Below are 16,330 nucleotides of genomic sequence, written 5' to 3'. Positions count from 1 at the left end.
TCAATGAAATATGATGACTGAAATATTTGCTAACTAATATATCGAATTAAGGGAACTGACAGTTTCAGTGTGCTAAGTAACCAATCATATAATCATTGTGCTGAGACTGCCAAGTAAATCTCACCTACAGACCTGTTTTTTAAAGGGGAAAAATATTCTTGGTACTTGAGGGAATTGATGTGTCATTAAAATTAGTGGCGCTGAATGCATGCAGTCTACAGTATATAGTATGTTGTGTCAAGCTGTGGTTTCTCTAAAAGCTTATTTTCCTTTCCCCCACTGCTAGCCTCCTTTAGTGATAATGCTCAAAAAGAGAACAGAGATGCCTTTGTACTTACTTAAAGGACATATGGTAATGGTGACTGATAATAGTGCAACCAGGTCATTGTATTCGAATGAGCCCCAACCTCCCTTTTGACAATTTTTTTAGCTGTATGATTCTTTTGTTTTTGTTCCTCATTGTGGGGGTAAACATATAGGGGGTAAAATTGGCACTGAAAATGTGACCAGTTGTGCAGTATTCAAACATTATAAAAAGCATTAAAAATACTGGGGGGTTTTTCTGTTTGTTTTTCAAAAAGGCATTGTGAAATTATGCAAAGGGAAGGTTGCTCCTGCCTATTAAATATAGTCTAAAAAAAAACAGGAACTGACACTGACGAATACAGATTGCACACAATCTACATTACATTACATTACATTACATTAAATACTGTCAGCATTTGGATCTTTATCTTTAGGTTAGCTTAATTTGCCATCTGGTTATCCTTTAGCAATCCCCCCCAAAAAAAACAATCATATGTCAGGGCTGTAAATTACTTCTTGTGAATATATGTAGAAAAATGATATTTGCATTCAGATAAAAAGGGCTCACGATCTCTGATGTGCTACCCAGCCTAGTGATTCAGGCCCTGCCCTATAGCACATTGGTACATCTTACTTCCATATATAGAGGCTGAGTGGCTGCTCTCAGCCGGGCTGGCAGAGCAGAGAGGCCCTGATGTGTGCTCCACATTGTGCTCATTGTCTCTGCCTTTAGCTGGGTCCATCAGTCATCACAGGTGGCCCTGAAGCTCCATTTCAAATGACTAAATGAAATCATCCTGCAAATCGGTTCAGAGAGCTAAACACAAGACAGACTTAATTAAAGTGATACATTAACAGCAATGTTATCACTGTATTAATATGACGTCTAGCCCTGTCTGCTATCACATAGGTGGTGAGATTTTTGAAATGAGAGAACATTGAGTAACTGGTGACTCTAAATATGAAATTTGTGTTGATAATTAGAGAATTTCAGAATGACTGACAGGACCCTTAAAAACGTTTTCAAAATATATACACTGGCAACAGTGTCATGCATAAAAACATGCAGATACGGGTCAGGAGCTTCAGATAATGTTCACATCTACCACCAGAATGGGGAAATTTAAATCTAAGTGACTTTGACCATGGAATGATTGTTAGTGCCAGACAGGATGGTTTGAGTATCTCAGAAACTGCTGATCTCCTGGAACAGTCACGCAGAACAGTCTCTTGTGAGCAGCAGTTCTGCGGGCAGAAACGCCTTGTTAATGAGAGAGGTCAGAGAAGAAGGGCCAGACTGCTCAAAGCTAATAGGAAGGTGACAGTAATGCGAATAAGCACACATTAGAACAGTGTTATGCAGAAGAGCATCTCTGAACACACAACGTGTGAAAAAGCTGACAGCAGCAGGAGAAATTAAATACCTAATAGAGTGCTCACTGAGTGTATATTGCTTGCTGTAATGGAACAAAAAGGTGCTTCTTTATTCTTCTTTGTCATTGTATCCTCAATCAGTTCAAGAAGTTTATTTTGACGTGACTTTACTTCAGTCAGTTTATTAACTGTTGTTTTGGCCATTACAGTCTGCAAATCATTCCACAGCAAGACAGGGCTCTCATAGAATTCTGCTACCAAATATATTCAATAATGAGAAGTGTGGAACAATTTCCACAGTTTATTGCAATAGCTTCCTTTCTTACTGGAGATATATTATCTTGCGATATGGATAATCTTATTTTTTGTAACTTAAAAAGTCTTTATCAAGCTTTGATATTTAACTTATTTTAACATGATGTACAGCACCTTATGTTTTTTTACAAGGCCACCTCATACCCAAATGACACCTTGAAAAGATAATGTTAGAGTAATTGAAATGTTTTATTGGCTGTGGAGATGACCACTCTAGTATGGCTATAATTGAAATAAACTTATATTAAACATATATTAATATCGTATATACAATGACAGAATTATTTCACGATTAAATACACTTAATATTTAATGTATTTTTTAGTATTTATGGCATTTTTAATAAGTATTCAATTATCATTACAGGAAAATGGGCAGAGAACTTGCACATCAGTCACCATGTCCAAGGCATTCATTTCACATTAAAAAGTGTTATGATTATTCTCTTAATGCTATGAAACCATATTTTAAAAGTATGTGCTGTACGGAATGTGGGTGCATTTTGTGCAGTAGTGGAGTCCATTTCCCCATCTTTTGCCTGCTTTCCTGAAGCAGCTGTATAGTTGTGCAGTATTTCACAGGGGATGTTTTACTCGATGGTTGAACTAATGGCCATCTTTTCTTTTGTCTCAACGTGGTAGTTTCTTTCATTCCAGGAAAAGCTCTTTTTTTCTGGAGTTGATTGTTTGCAGGCCCAACTACGAGTGTGAAGAGAGAGCATGGTGAAATTACTCCAGTTGACTTTTCCAACACTAATACAGTACAAAGAACACAAATAATAATAATAAGTTTCATTAACTATTGTTGTGATATACATTTGATACAAAATACAAATTCATGGTATAAATAGGTTTTGAAGGTAAATTCCTTCCTGGTGACCTAGAGACCAAGGTTTAGAATCCAGAGTCCTGGAAAACATCCCATTGTCATGAAGCAGAGGATTCATCGACTGCATGTGAAATGTAGAAGTCCCCTGGAGAACTGGGGGAGTGGAAGGGATGCTAAATAAAATAGAGGAGAGACAAAGGTCCTTTGATTGATTAGTCTTTATGCTTTGAGCACAAGTATAAATCAGCTAATAAGATTTCCAGCCAAATTTTATTAGCCATTAAAACAAGAGGCTGAAAGGAGAGATCAGCTCGCTGGCCTATTGCAGGAGCATTTTCGCCATTGTGTTTCTTTAGCAAAAAGCCAAATCAAACTTTCCTTATCCTCACCCCTGTTCAGCAGACAGGGTAAATCAATCAGAAGCCTAGGGAGTGAATTCAATCAAGACAAAAAGGCAAACCTTGAGAAACTGAAATCCAGAACAAAAGGTATTTTAGTACAAATTGTAAAAAGGAAATATTGAGTCCCACCCTTAATCCGCTTGTCCCAAATGTGCACTTACTGGCCATTTGCCAGAGAAAGGTGGGGCTTTTCTGCCAAGTTCTTACTCAATTCCCTACTCTCAGACATTTGTAGAATATGGCCTGAGCTTTAATTGGAAACTGCTTCTCCTCTTCCTCATCCTTAGAAATAATAGCAGTGTCTCTAGGTAGCAGAGTACGATCACACACACACACACATACAAGCACATATATGCACATACACACGCACATACATGCACAGATATGCACATACATGCACACACATACATGCACATATATGCACATACACACACGTACATGTACATATATGCACATACACACACATACATGCACATATATGCACATACACACATACATGCACATATATGCACATACACACACGCATACATGCACATATATGCACATACACACACATACATGCACATATATGCACATACACACACACTTACATGCACATATATGCACATACACATACATGCACATATATGCACATACACACACACTTACATGCACATATATGCACATACACACACATACATGCACATATATGCACATACACACACATACATGCACATATATGCACATACACACACATGCACATATATGCACATGCACACACATACATGCACATATATGCACATACACACACATACATGCACATATATGCACATACACACACATACATGCACATTTATGCACATACATACACACACATACATGCACATATATGCACATACACACACGTGCATGCACATATATGCACATACACACACATACATGCACATATATGCACATACACACACACATACATGCACACATATGCACATACATACACACATACATGCACATATATGCACATACACACACACATACATGCACATATATGCACATACACACACACATACATGCACATATATGCACATACACACATATATATGCACATACACACACACATACATGCACATATATGCACATACACACACGTACATGCACATATATGCACATACACACGTACACTAGCTTGACCTTAAAAAGGGCTTTACCCTCTCTCCACCTCTAATCCAAAAAGTATATATGTAATCTCCACAATCTTCAGAAGAACGGAAAACCTTTTAATTATGGTCATCTCTGGGATTCAAATGATGTGTTGCTCTTCAGCCAACATTACTTGCAGTTATTTTCCTTCAGCACGAGCATAAAACCAGTTGAAAATGTATTGTATCCAATCCCAATTTCAACTGACATATTTTTTCACACCAGAGAATCATGATCAACGCAATAGTGGCTTTACATAGTATATTTCTCAAATGTCTTGAGTTTAACTATTTCAACTGTTTACTTTAATGGGGCTAGAATCATGTTATCCTATTCTGATGATTTAAGAGCCCGGTGATCTGATGAAAGCATCTCCACATTTCATATGAGGAAACACACACACACACACACACACTACACTGCAGCTCTTCCTTACTATGAGAATGCTGTTGAGAATGAAGTGAAGGAAAATGCAAGTAAAACTTTTTATATTCATTAAAATATTCATGTTGTTTTAAGAAGTGTGATATTTATAAATGTCAGATGAACCAATTAAACTTAATTCCCAATTAATTTGTTGAAAATCACTGCTGGAATGACTGTAAACATTAAATATTTTCAGTCCTCAGATATCAGAAAGCAAAATATTGCATCTATGTAATCTCCACAATTAAAAAAAAAACATACAGCTACCTATTAATAAACACGATTCAGGGGAGAAAATACAGCATTGTGATTTTTATAGTTAAAGCAAAGCTATCCAAGAGTTGTATCATGAGATTACTGAAAGTACATACTGCACTGGACATTAATATTGAATATCACAAAACAAAAATGATACCAACAAATACAAGTAAGACTGTTGAAAAGGTTGCAATTGAGAGCATTCAGAATGTTATTTCAAGGGCTTTTTCATTACTTTTATACTTTTTTAAATTATTCACTAAACTGTCAGGTGGAAGGGAGGTGGTATTTCAACTAATTAAGTTGAAGGAGTGGGTAACTTTTTGCAATCATTTTATTATCCTTGTGAATTCGTTACTTAGTTTAAAACAATAAATACTGAATGGGTATATGAAGAACTTGTTTTGATGGTCCAATTTTCTTTTATGTCAATGCTAAAAACACACTCATGCTCAAAATTGAAGTATTATAAACCATCAAAAGTTATCAATCTAATATACAACTAAACACAGAAAATTGCGGAATAATTGGCATGCATAGATCTAGAAAGACATTTTAAAATTTATAGATACTAATTTAGCACTGTTCCATTTTTAAGAGATGTATCTGTTTGGACCATCTTGTATAAATAACTTCTGTCAAATATAATACCCTGACCCAGTATCTGAACAATAGACAGTTATTTTAGTTTCCTTAAAAAAAACTTGCAACCACATTTTGAGGAGTATAAGCATATTTAAATCTAATAACATGTTTAACCGGTCCAATATCATATTTTCCTAAACACGATTTGCTCTTGGAGCAGTAATTATGCACATGCATATGCATATTCATACTGTATACGGATAGGAACATACATGTTGTAAATTTCATTTGTTTTCATAATGAATGATTATTGCATCTTAGTTTGACTATTCTTCCACGCCTTATTGTTCCAAATTCATACATGGCTTTCTGAGAAGAAATGTTTCCAGATTAAGATGTGGTCAAGTTGAAGATACACCAATTCACATTTAAGGTACATCAATAACTTTGAAATCCCAAATAAAATCACATACTATGCATACTGTAGCTACATGTAACCTGCAAAGAGACATACATATATATTCTTCTCATATTTTTCAAGAAGCTGTCATTCTAATCACATATTACTGAATTTTAAACAGCCAAGTGAGACACTATTACAATTTTTAAATCAATTCCATAACTCCATGCTCTTTTGTTTGTTTGTCATGCAGTAACACAAAATATACATATATTATATTCATGTGGTAAATATATATTTATATATATATAAATATTGGTATTGTTATTGTCAGAATGACTTTGCACTGCATTTGGAGTTAATAAAGATTATTGTAGTTCCCCTTCCCTCTCCATGTTTGCACAGTTAATGAAGTACACAGTGTTACCCCACTGTTGACAGTCCTACCCAGAACTCACCCTCAATTTGTGGGATTCATAAATAGAATATTTGTATGTTTGGATAATATTTTTACATCTAAATAGAAACGGTAAACCTGTGTTTGTCAAATCATATCATTAAAAATACTAATAATGTGGATACATTGATTTCTCTTTTATTTTGTTTCTGTTGGCTGTTTGGGGCTTCTGCCCTAAGGTTGTTGATTTGTAATCTATATATTCACTGTACTATATTAATTTCTTACGTGGCAATAAAACTGAATACACACTTTCTTTAAACAAATGCAGTTGGCCTGTATTTATTTTTGGTTATTTTCCAGTCTTACTGTCTATTTTCAATAATGCTGCACTTCCAACAGCTCTGTTTTTGTTCCAGCAGCACTGTGACTAAACGTGCCCTTGGATTTCAGCCCACTGTGATGTACCAACCACAGTCAAACCTGCTGCTTTGTCTTCACTGTTGTTTCACCTTCTAAGAAATTACCATTCCCAAAGAGAACAAAAGGCATGACAACCACTGCGAGTGAGCGTTCTCACCTTCAAAGCTACCTTCAATCAGCAAGCAGTTACCCGCCTGGATATGACTGAACACTGAAGACACAGCAGGCCACACCAACCAACCGGCAAATGCCTTGGCTTTAGGGCTTTACCTATGCTCATGGTATGCGGCTATACTGTAACATGTTAATGCTCTTCCAACATTGCTGAGACTTATTTCACATTTGCAAAAAATTCTGTGAATTTAAATCTAAATGAATTTGCACTCTTCATGCACTGTTATCAGTGGTTGGACTTTAATGATCTCTAATGATCAATAACAGGGATAGTACTCAGAATGCTGTTAAAAAACTAGAATAGTATAATGAGTGGATATCCAAATAAAATATGTATAATAGTCATGTTTTCCATCTTTGAGACAAGCACACCCTTCGACACAAGCACAGACTTTAATTTGACTGCTAGGAAAGAACATCTGGATGTAGCCTATCAACTTTGAGTAATTAAAAAAGGGTCTGGCGTTCTGCAGTTCATTTCCTGTGAGACTGGACAAGGAGATTAACGTATTGACAAGCTGTCTGGAGGCCAGGTGCGCATAGACTTCACTTACTGTTGAACACAGTCTCCTAAAGTGGAGCCATCACTCCCAGGAGAGGACATCAATACAAACTAATCTTCCCATGAATGCCCATGCATCATTGAAATAAGAAAGGCTATGCGCTAAGCAGTAGTCTATTCCCTCAAGACACCAGAGCAGCAGTTGCACAGGCTCCCAGATGCCCCTTCGGGTCACGAGCAGGAGCCTGGTGCTTATTCACTGAGCTACACGACAGCAGAAATAGCTGCCGAGGAGCCATGGTGGAGACTTCATTAGCGCATGGTGAAGATGCCAAGTGTGCTTAAGACTAATGCCCTTCCCTCCTGCTAACCCGGAGGCAAGAGACAAAACTGAGATCTCAGAGGAACATCGCTGTCCACCTTCCTCTGCTCTCCCGTGGAGCTGACAAACTGCTGCAGCTATGGAGGGACAAGTGTCCTGAAACACAGGGTCAAGCATGGCAAATGCATGTACACACACACACTCACACACAGACGCACACACACATGCATACACACACACACGCACATACATAATCACACAGACACACACGCATACACACACATACACATGCACACACACATACACACAGACACACACGCATATACACACACACACGCACACATACACATACACATACACATACACACGCACACATACACATACATACACATACACAAACACATACACATACACATACACATACACATACACACACACACATACACATACACATGCACATACACACACATATTCAGAGAGAGAGAGTGAGAGAGAGTTAATAAAAAGGCAAGACATTAACCAAACGGCTGCATCATTAAATCTTTGAACTCTTCTTTCTTGTTAATGGCAGCATTATGGTCCTCTTCCTCCATTTGTCTCCTATTTAGTATGGCACTGTTAAGGACTAATTAAGGCTCTTCTTTAATTAAAGGCCATAGTCCTGTGGTCTGGAAACTCTATACTATGTATACTTGGCAAGCATAATGTTGTGTCTGAACATACTGTATACTTGTTTTAGTTCTCTTGATCTTTTTTAATATCATATACATACAGTATACATTTCAACTTTCATATACTTTAGCTTGAGGCAAAGGCTGAATTTATCATTGAGTTTTAGTATCCATTAAACTGAGTTTAAAGTATTGTATCTCTGAAGTATAGAATTCTGTTAAAACTGTCAAGAGTGCTTTTTGTCATGCTTTCCATTGGAGTCCATCAAGGATCAGTTATTGGGCATGTTCAGTTTTCTCTTAACACGTTGTCTGCAGAGACAGCATTTGCAAATGTTAAGTTAATCCAGGTGACACATTTCAAGTACCTGTGTTTTTTGTCAGATATGAATTAGTGGATGTCATTTTATACAGCTGACTACTGATTACTGATTAAAACCAGAGTAACTTTATGTTTTAATGACACAGAAATATTGTTCATGTTTTATCCCATCAAGGCTCAACTACTGCAATGTCCTTTTATCCTGTTTAAATGCTGTTCCTCCTTTAGGAGACTGACCAATGGGTGTCGCTAGACACGTTCTTCCCAGCCAGCTGGATCCCTCCTTCCCTGGGAGACTTTATGACCTGCACAGCGGTGTAGTGATTTTCCATGAAGTTCATTTAATAATTGATTCACCTAATAGTAATTCAAGCAGTCAGTAGAGGCCAACTTACTGAAATAACATATAGACAAGATGAATTGTACATCAGCACTATTTCAACTTATAATGATGTGATAGGTAGCAAGCAAATGTTGGTTAAAGCTTTGACTTTCTCATGGGTAGCCTAGAAAGCTGCTAACTTTTAACTGCTGGAAAGCATGAGATTCAGTGTTGGCAGATATTGCAAAGGCAAGTGAGTGACCAACAAGTGACATCATCAGAAACAAGCCCAAAATATTAACTTGTCATTATCAAAGGTTACCCGAAATGAGTTTATCTATTAAACTTGCACATGTTGTTGACTTTTATTTCGGGAAATTCAATTTGGTTCTCTAAAAAAGTGTTGCGTATGTAAACAGCTGCAACCCCGCTGCCTTCTGCATTTAGTGCTGTGTCCAAATATCACTTTAATGATATCAAGATGATGCTACATCTAGCTTTCTCATCAAAATGTTCCACAGAAATTAAGCACATCATAGCCCAAAGCAATGCTACTCATGTTTTCTTCATCTAGCCATCTCATGTCTCATTTGATTCCTTGATGTTTGGTTACTTCATTGACTCCTCAAACTCTTAAGTCTAAGTATGCTTGAGAATAGCCTCCATTAAACTATTTTTATCTGCTTTTAATAACTATATGTATTACTTAAAAGAATTGTCAGTTGCAGCATGTGTTCACATGAAGTTACAGAGTAGAAAATATAGTATTATTATTATTACATTCTAATTAGCACCATATTACGTAGTAATAAATTAGCTTAGGTAGACCAGTGAGGTACACAAACCATCAATGACAGGATACCCTCTGTAGGTGGTCAGTCTAACATATTTAGGGAGACAGAGACAGGACCCCAGCGCTTAGAATAAAGCCAACTGTTGCCACGGTGACAAAACCCTTAGCCACTGCTCAGAAAATCTCTTGATGTTTCCACGGCAATAGCTGTAGATGGGTGAAAATGGGCTGGCTGAGTGGTGAGGTGGGTTGTACCATACATATTACTGTATATCACTACATTCCTGTTTATAAACAAATATACTGAGCCCATATACGCATATTCAAACACTGAAAAGCAGTTACCCAGACATATAAATTAACGCAGACAGAGCTCAGATAAGTATAGCTAGATTTTCAATCCACCTGGATACAGTGCAAAAGCCATAGCTCAACATTTCAACTGTAAGTCATCTAAAAGCTATGAACAAGGTGTACTACATAGCCTATTACAGCTTTCTGACAAAAAAGCACAGCATACCCAGTCGTGGGCAAACTCATAGGCAAAATGTGCAGGAGTGGAGCATACTCTATCACTTGGAATGTAGGTGGGGATGAAGGCTGCCTCAGGCCCAGGCCTCAGGCCAATTGCATTGCATTTAAGTAAAGCTTAACAGTGTTTTAACTGGAAAATAAAAACTACTTGCAACAATATTCCAATATATTTTATTGTGACATGATTTGATAAGTGGATCTGTAATTAGTGAATGAAGCCATCTTAAAGGTAACCCACACTGAGTGAAAACAAAAATCCAAAAGTCTAAATCAATCCCATTCCTCAATCATGACTAATCATGAGTAGCTATTATACTGTATACTGATTTGTGGTTAAATGATATGTACAGTAAACAGAAGCATAGTTCATGCTTGTTAATAGAACTTCAATAATACTGTAATATCAAAGAAATCCCACAAAACATGGTTATATGTGTCGATGACTAACTTAACAGACACGAGTAACAAATTGGTTAATGTTACTGTAACTTGGCTGTAAAGTGTCATCAAAAAGGATAAGCTTGCATTCAATAAAAAAACAAAGACACATACCTGGAAATTGGCCAAAAAGACCAATAACCTTAGTTTGAAGATACAGTTTTAAAAGTGCTGAACATACTCTAGCAGTTTGGAACAGTGCATCCTAATGCATCCTAATTCAATATTACAGAGAGGTTAAGATATGTTGAAACCTCATAATTGATATCTACTAAAGCATAGCCACTAGAGGTTTGCTGATCTTTTTGAAGTTATTGTGAGGATAAAACCACTTTATTTCTCGTATCAGAGTTGTAACTTTGGAAACTGATGATGATGCAGGAATGTAAAGAAGGTGAATATCTAAAATAGAAAGAAACATCCTAAAAATGTGTAATGTATCTACCTATTACTGATTCAAATACTGTTCTAAAGAATGCGTAATATTACAAATATTTTAGCAGAGCGAAAACAGAATTTATTTTAAGACGTTGATCTGTTGATATGTTAAAATAAAGTTCTCAGTTAAAGTACAATGAAAATACACTGCATTGGCAAGCCTCTCTCTCTCTCTCTCTCTCTCTCTCTCTCTCTCTCTCTCTCTCAGACGGGTGCGTGGGGGTTGGACCCAAAATGCACGACTCAGAAACAATGGTAAAATAAAGTCCCGTCAGGGCTTTATTCGGGACGAATCCCAGGAGCATAGTCAAAACAAGCAAAGTCCATACACGTAGATCCAGCCAAACAAACAGTAAACAAACAAAAAGCACGGTGCCGAGGGAAGAGGCAAACTCGTAGTCGGTAGACGTGCAGGGAGGTCCGTTAGCAGGAGAGCTGTCAGCGGGGCAGAAGAACAGGCGGACGGCAGGCAGAGGCGTAGTCGTGGGCGAAGCGGAAGTCGAAACCATAAAACAATCAGCGAGGGAAAGGTACAAAACGGTAGGCGAGGACGTGCTCAAAAACAAGCAAGGGTCAACAAAACAGAAATCAATAAACAATGGTCGGTAACAGGCTTGGATCGTAACGTGTAATCAAAGGTGAATAATGCTCAAGAGTTGCTTTGACGGACAAGAGGCAGACAATTTCGCAGTGAACAGTAGCGCGACTGGGATATAAATGCAGGTGTAGACAGGTGTAGACAATTAGTTAGAGCGTAGCAAGGAAATGGAAAACAGGTGCGATGGATGACAAGTTTAACAAGGCAATTAGTAATCGTTAGTAATAAACCTATCCTGCCCTAGCATTAGTAAATTAGTAAATGACATGCACGAGAAACGTAAGGTAACATGAACACATGATTAGTTTGTTAGTTTCTACCCAATCCTGATCTAGCGTTAGTAGTTTTAGTAAATAGACAACAATTAGGGAGTGAATGACAGAAAGAGAGAGAGAGAAAAGGCGGAACGCAAGGTTTGCGGAAGTGTATGTTTAAACAGTAACCAGTCTCCGTAACAATAAACATAAATCAAAACATAACACAAAACGAAACTAAGACGATAACCACTCAACATAACAAGGTAATATAATCGTAACGAAACATAACTAGACATGACGAGAAAATAAATCCTAACAAGAAATAAACTAAACAACATGACGAACCTAGACTAACACAATACCTGATAAGACAATACAAGACTAAGACAAGATGAATAAACATAAAACATGGCGAGACAGACCTGAAATGTGACACCCTCTCTCTCTCAGCTATTGAACCTTTAGGAGAAAAATATAAAGTGTAAATATTATGGGAATAAAGACTGGAAGAAAATGTATTCATGTAACTGAATTTATTCTCTCTAAAGATTTCCTTCTAAATATAGCACTAAGAAATGTAGCCAACATCTTTTGTCATCCTTTAATGAATCTCCGATTACCTTACTTGAAATATGTAATAATATTCCAATCAATATTGCCTGAAAGTATTGTAAATGACGATATAGTATATTCTTATACTACAGCACTCTAAATAACTGCAAAAAGGATTTGTTTTCTTGACAAATACTATTATCAGTTTCTGATTGAGACAGAAAATGTAATTTAATTGATATCTTGTTGGCTGTCTATTATTGGGGAAAGTACTCGAGAAAACTTTAAGCTGCAATAACAAGGTAATGACCTGTTTTAATTCATTCTTCCATGTTAATTAATTAAAACCTATTAACAACCTCCAGATGTAGTCCCTGTATCAGCTTTTCAGTAACATATTTTCCAAAATTACCCTGTATATTTATCAGCTGATGCACAGCTATCTAAAAGAGATCATTGCACATTTTCCTTTGACACAGTTTCTGTAGCTGCTTGAATGAAGTGGCATTGTCCCTTCCTTATCCTGAGACATCTACTGTTCAGACTTCACCAAAGGCTTAACTTTTCAAGGCCATTTGGTTAAAAACTTCAGTAGGTCACTGTCTAATTGAGAGACCAGTGATTCCAAATAACATACAGAAAAATACAGACAGAAAGCATGATGGTGCTGTCAAACAAATGTTTCAGTGATGGTACAGATCAACTTTACTTATTTTAATATAGCATTCAAATCCACAATCCAAACTATCCATAATATGTGTCATTGTCACAGCACAAGTCAAACAGTCTTTATTTATAGAGAAAAGCCAGCCTCTGAAATATAAAAACAAGTGTACTTTTTATTCCCAAGAAAAGATCAATCATCATTCCTGCCAGCTTATGGCTCCATGCCACAGAACACAGAAGGCTCCTCTCACTTGTGAACTAGCAGAGACTTTCTCCTCACAGTGTCCTATGTTTAAAAAATGTTTTCCCTGTTAACCCTTTGAGACCTTGGGTGATTTGGATTATTTTCTCACTATTCTCAGTTTAACAGATTAAACAGGTTTATCTAATAGAAAACCCCTTGTGCAATCCCTCATTTTTCACATGACCTGTCCCTATTGCCAAAAGGTCAAGCGTAGGCCTGGATATGACATTGTTACTGTAAGTTGGTGAGCCCAACTTTTGTCTTACTAAAAAATATGTTCACTTGTGTATATCTCCAAAATCAAAAGTGTCTGTTCAGGTGTATCGCCCTGCATTAGAAGTATTATGTTCCACATCATACAACCATGTCAATAGGACATGCCATTACTTTATAAATTTCAATATTAATATTTGTATTGTATTACACAAACAGTAAAACAGCATGTAGCCTATTATACGAGTGCAATTCACATTAGTTTAATTTTAAGTTCTTTTTCAATTGCATGTTCTGCTCAGCTGCATGGTTGTTCTGCTCTACAACCCCAGAAAGTGAGGAAACAGCCTAAATTTAGCTAAATGTAGGTGTGATTTTCAAACACAACCCCGCTTTCCTGTCCATCAATTCGACATATTTGAGATTGGCAAGTCTCCCCTGCATAACAAAAAAAAAGATTTTACATTCACAAATAATAGTTATTCGATGGAGATTAAGTGCTTTTTGACATAAATTGAGTCATTAGGCTTCAAAGAGTTAATTGATGAAAAGGTTTTTTGTCATAAACCATGTCAATTTAACATTTAAGAGCAGCAAGATGTTTGGCTAAAAATCTGTTTTTTAGTAAATACACCAATCAAGCTAAGATGCCTGAGTTTTTCCTCTTTAATCCAGTGCTCAAAGGGGGGGCAGCTGAACTGAACACTGAGATAATACCTCTTCCCCTCACAGTGCTAATCAGACAGTTGAGGTATGATAAATACCGCACAGATATATAGAAGGTATATTTTCTTGCATAGCAGCCGCAAATTGGCATGCAGAGGAATATAGGAAGATTTCCATCCCACATCCCCCATGTAAGTCCTGGGCAGGACCATGAAAAGCCTGCATAACATTGAAGGAAATAGATCAAGCATTACAGTGTATTAATGAAGCAGAAGAAGCTCATAAGCACAGCTGTTCAATATGGCCCAACTAATATTCTGCCCTTTAAGAATGTGTCACTGGCTGTGCAGTTTCATTGGAGTCACAAATATGATTCATGTCATATTTATGCATGTGTGTAGATTTGACTGCTGCCTGACCACAGTATACTGTTTAATTGAAAACCACTTTCTATGGAATTATGCCAACTGTGTATATCTACACAGTCTCAACCAAAGCTCATGAGTATAATGGGGTGCAGTGTCAATATTGTTTTAAAGGAGCACTGTCATGCTTTTTTCAATTGTGATTATTTGAATTAAATGCTTAAATTATGTGTGGAGGCCTTTCAATTTGATGAAAAGATACAACCTTACAGGAATTTGTAACTGGAATTTACAGAGGAAGAATTACCTGAGTGAGAGAAACAGACAGCGGACAACCGAACATGGAGTTTGCATCACAGCCAATAATAACTTTGATTATTATTAATAACTTGCAACATCCTGCAGTACTTACCAACTTCTTCTGCAGCTATAGGAGGATTAATTTGCAGAACATAATTCTTGAAACATTATCATCAATTTAACTCTTCTGTATATTGGGTTGCAACCTGGGGACTCTGCATTGTTAGTTGAATGAACTAAAACGTAGAAAACTTGAAATGTATTTTCTTGCTCTAAGCCATGTAGCCACAATAAGATCCCCACAGCTTTCAGCAAGTGTATGGTTAAATCAGTGGCTAATGTAGTTTATTTCATTAAAATATAATCTACTGATAATATAATCAACATAATTTGAGATAAAATAATTTGAACATAATTTGAATCTGTGTATAAACAGTACTCAAAGATAAAAACATGCATGTTCTTTAATGTAATGATCACCCAACAAGACAAAATATGGGCTAAATTGTGTTCATTAATTTTCGATGAACTGTATCTGTGCGTGCTTGCCATGCTTGCCATGTTATTCTTCAACCATTAAAATATTTCAGTAATGTAAGAAAATATGTAGTAGACAAGATAAATGACATATGGACTCAACATTATCATTATAAAGAGAAATAAATATTCAAACTGTGCAGAATATTGAATAAGCCAGCAAGTGAGGGAACATATCAAATAATATAGTTCCTGACTGATGAATGAGGAATTCCTGTAGAGTAAGGTTTTACTGTCAGAAGCACTGACAGGGGCAAGAAAGGGAACAAATCACTCAGTCGTCAGTTGTCATTTGAAAGAAACTATACAAAAATGATGTACAGAATCAAGAAATACATTATCATCCTTCACCATTATACATGGATTTGAGAGACGTGTAAGGAATTGGTCACATTAAGGAGTCTGCATTGGAGAAAATGTAACAAAAAAAGAAACTGCTCATCTGTGTTTTACACATTCTAGTGAATAAAATATTCATGAATGCATAACAGCGCAGGAATAAAACATTGGAAAGAGCACAGAACTTC

This window comes from Conger conger, chromosome 2 (genome assembly GCF_963514075.1).
Source record: "Conger conger chromosome 2, fConCon1.1, whole genome shotgun sequence".
Classification (NCBI taxonomy): domain Eukaryota; kingdom Metazoa; phylum Chordata; class Actinopteri; order Anguilliformes; family Congridae; genus Conger; species Conger conger.
The sequence above is the reverse complement of the archived record's forward strand: the minus strand, read 5'-3'. Positions refer to the sequence as shown.